At 43.9% G+C, this 4,044-nt stretch overlaps 1 pseudogene; it reads right to left on the reverse strand.

The window, feature by feature from the left end:
- Nucleotides 1–2,201: 2,201 nt before the first annotated feature.
- On the reverse strand, nucleotides 2,202–3,196 carry LOC134429204 (cytochrome b-like; annotated as a pseudogene).
- Between the last annotated feature and the right edge of the window lie 848 nt (nucleotides 3,197–4,044).

The raw sequence follows: 4,044 nt of genomic DNA on the forward strand, positions 1-4,044 counted from the left end.
AAACCAAAAAACCAAACTTAAAAATTAAATAAAAAAGATTGAAAATAGTGGGCAGCAGCTCTGAAGCGCTGAAGCACTGAAAGGCCAGAAAGGACATTTCAAAATTGTACAAATTGTTTTAAATTGTTTAAAATTGTGTTATGCTGTTTCAGGACAAAAAGGACTCTAAGGACTCTCAGATGTCCAAAAGAAACAACTTCAGCTGATGGACTGTTCCTGAAATTCAGCTGCATGGACTCAAATTCTCTTTACATTGTATTTTGCATTTTTCTTATATTATAGCATTGTTTTAGTGATTTGTTAGTTATTGTATATTCTATAGGTGAAGAAATTTCCTGTTCATTCCACATCAGCATTTTTCTTTTATTTTATACAATTTAGAAAGGTGAGATGTCGCAGACATTTTTCCACAGAAATCCTTTCTTTCAGATTTCTGTGTCTTCTGGAAGGCAGAGGCCTCAGAAGGGAAGGTAAACAATTGTTATCAGCTGCTGTGGAATGCAATAGGATTCACCTTGATTGGCTCATTTTCTATGTTTATAATTAAGGGCCAATCACCAGTGCAAGCTAGGGGACTGAGTCCCTGGACACAACTTTGTTTGGAATTCTTTCTATCTATTCTTAGCTTAGCTAGCAGCTCTGCAAACCTCTCTCTATATTCTATTTAGTATAGTCATAATGTATTATATATCATATCTTAATAAATCAAGCCTTCTGATCAAGAAACAAGATTCACCGTCTCTCTCTCACCAGCTGCGACCCACACAGGCGCGGTAATATGTAAGTTTCAGCAAAGTACAGATTATCTTAGTTCCATGGATACAAACTAGTAAGTGAGACAGCTGGGTGTGCAGGGCTTAAGGAAGTGATTCCCTGTGCACCCAGCACTGAAATCAAGTAATGCCTCCTTTCTAACCCTGAGCTGGCAGCAGGGATCAGGCCTTGCTTGGTCACTTTCATTTTGACAACTTCTGTTAGCGGCTAAGAAAGGTCCAAATGAAACCTCCTCCAGCTGTTTTCCTCTGGTTGATTTTTTAGGTACCAAAGGTCTGTGCCACGGGTGGCCTGGGTGTGTGCAGAGCAATGCAGCCCCCACAAAGCCCTTCGTTTCCCCACGAGTTGCCAGTTTGACTGCTTCCAAAGGGGAAGAAAGGAAGAGATGTACATCCACAGGAGTCCTGGCCATGTCCAATAAAGGTGCAAATATGTGGGGAGATTTGTTAGCAATGATTTCAGCTGTTATGCCAAGCCAGTGCCTTCTCTCCTGCTTCTGTGCATTATAGGTGAGTAATGTAATAGTTGGCTCTCACAATTAAGAGACAGATATTATGTGGATAGATATTATGTTCAAATGTAAAGTGCTGTTATTGTAATATGTCCTCCCATAGTCCTCTTTCTTATCCCCCTTGTAATAGTCTTGGTAGTCAGGGCATTTGGGGAGGGCTGGCTTGTGACCAGCAGGCGGGGTGTAACAACAATTGACCTCCAATCAAGATGCAAGAAAGTAATCTCCACCACTGGACGGTAGAGAAAGAATTGACTGACAAAACATTGGGAGGGGCTAAGGGTAAAAAAAGCAGAGCATCCCATTTGTAGAAGAGCATGTGGCTGATAATCATGGAGACTTCCCAGTGCTGCAATCTTTCCTTATACAGTCTTTTCTTAAGGTTTAATAAACCTTTAAAAACTTTAAGGTTGCCACCTTATCGTAGTGACATCAGAAGGTTGCCTTGGTGCACATAAGCCCTGAGTGTCAGAGCCCACTCCTATCTTCTTGATTGGGGTATCCAGGGCACCTACACTGGAGTGCGGATACTTGCATGTATATACCTAACTGCCCCTGTGGCTAGAGACACCCCCTTTTTAGCTGAACGCCTTGACAGGAGCTTTACCAAACCAGTGGCATCCTAATGCTCTTTCTGTTTCAAAATCAGAAACTCAGTCACTAAGAAAGAGCAGGAAGACATACAAAAGACAGGTTAGGATACACCCTAACCTAAGTAGAGAGGAAACATCTACTTACTTGTGAAATGTGTCATTAAATAGGCACCATAAGTAATGCCATAGGCAGCGAAAAGCAAAGGAGCAATTCACTCAATCATTTTAACACTGCCCTGCAAGTTTGCAGGCTGTGCTCACACAGTGGAAAAAGCAAGGCTCCTGTCAGTGTGCAACAGCCCACTGACAATTGCCTCAATCAGAGGGAATAGAATTAGAATGATTGTGAAGTATGTGAATGAGGCTAGTTGGCCAATGATGATGAAGGGGTGTCCTACTGGCTGGCTGCCTACTCAGGTTAGGATGAGGATGTTGGCAACTAGGGTTCAGAATAGGATTTGTGATAGGGGGCAGAAGGGTATTGATCATAGTTTTGATGTATGTAGTAGTGGGGTGAGGAATACGACGAGGATTGAGGTGGCTAGAGCTAGTATACCTCCTAGTTTGTTTGGGATGGATCAGAGGATGGTGTAAGCAAATAGGAAATATCACTCGGGTTTGATGTGAGGAGGGTGACTAGTGGGTTGGCTGGGGTGAAGTTTTCTGGGTCACCTAGGAGGTTGAGGGAGAATAGGGCTAGTGAGACGAGTAGGGAGAGCATTAGTACGAATCCTAGGATGTCTTTGATGGTGTAGTATGGGTGGAAGGGGATCTTGTCACAGTCTGTGGGAATGCCTAGCAGGTTGTTTGAGCCTGTTTCGTGGAGGAAGGTGAGATTGACGAGAGTAAGGCCTACGATGATGAAGGGAAGGAGGAAGTGGAGAGCGAAGAATCGGGTCAGTGTGGGGTTGTCGACAGAGAACCCTCCTCAGGCTCATTTGACTAGTGTTTGCCCGATGTAAGGGATGGCTGACAATAGGTTTGTGATTACAGTAGCTCCTCAGAATGATATTTGGCCTCATGGTAGGATGTATCCTATGAAAGCGGTTGCTATGTGGGTTAGGAGGAGGATGACTCCAATGTTTCAACTTTCTTTGTTTAGGTATGAGCCGTAGTAGAGTCCTCGGCTGATGTGCGGGTAGATGCAGATGAAGAAGAAGGAGGCTCTGTTTGCGTGGAGGTTGCGGATGAGTCAGCTGAATTGTACGTCTCGGCATATGTGAGCGACAGAGGAGAAGGCTAGATGGGTATCTGCTGTGTAGTGCATAGCTAGCAGAAGACCTGTGACGATTTGAGTAATTAAGCAAACGCCTACTAGAGACCCAAAGTTTCATCATGTTGAGATGTTTGATGGCACTGGGAGGTCGATTAGGGCGTTGTTGATGATTTTGAGGATTTGGTGGTTTTTACGAAGGTTGACGGCCATTGGTTATTTCTGTATGTGGCTACGAGGATGATGAGAATGGATAAGGTGAATGATCCTAAGTAAGCTTTGATTAGGCCTGGTGGAGGGTGGTGGCAGTTTTGGTTGCTGTAAGTTGTAGGCTGGCTAGCCCCTCTGGACCTAATATTTTGTATCAGGAGAGGTCAATTAGGTGGGATGCGATGTTCTGTCCTCCTTTGAGGAAGTTGGTTATACTTAGGCGGTGGGATAGGGGGTTAAAGTATCCTAGGGATGTTGAGAAGTTTGAGAAGGGGGCTTGTTTGGTCAGGATGAGAAAGCTTTAGCTTGGACAACAGGAGCAGGAGCCTCGTGAGGGGCCTTCAGCATCTCCTCAGTGCATCCAAATATTTGAGCCACTTTTGGAAACGACTTTTCCCCCTTTTTTTTTTTCTTGGGTATATATATTTTTGTTTGTTTGTTTGTTTGTTTGCTTGGAGGAAGAGGCTGTTCATTTTCTTCTTCTCCCAGCTGAAGTTCTTTTCATCATTATTTTCTGCCCTTTTATAGCACTGGGACTGGGTCTGCTAGAATTTTCATTTCCAAGGTATCACTTCTGGAGAATGCAGTAGTTTTGCATGAGAACACATCATTCTGTGCAGGGACCTTGGTGCAGAAGGATGTGTTGTGGTTCCAGGCCAGCCAGTATGGCCTTACACATCACTTTGAGCTTAGTAGTGCCCATGCCTTTTGGCAGCCCAGGGAATCAGTGTGTGTTGAGTTTG

The sequence above is a fragment of the Melospiza melodia genome, chromosome 25, assembly GCF_035770615.1.
Source record: "Melospiza melodia melodia isolate bMelMel2 chromosome 25, bMelMel2.pri, whole genome shotgun sequence".
Taxonomy (NCBI): domain Eukaryota; kingdom Metazoa; phylum Chordata; class Aves; order Passeriformes; family Passerellidae; genus Melospiza; species Melospiza melodia.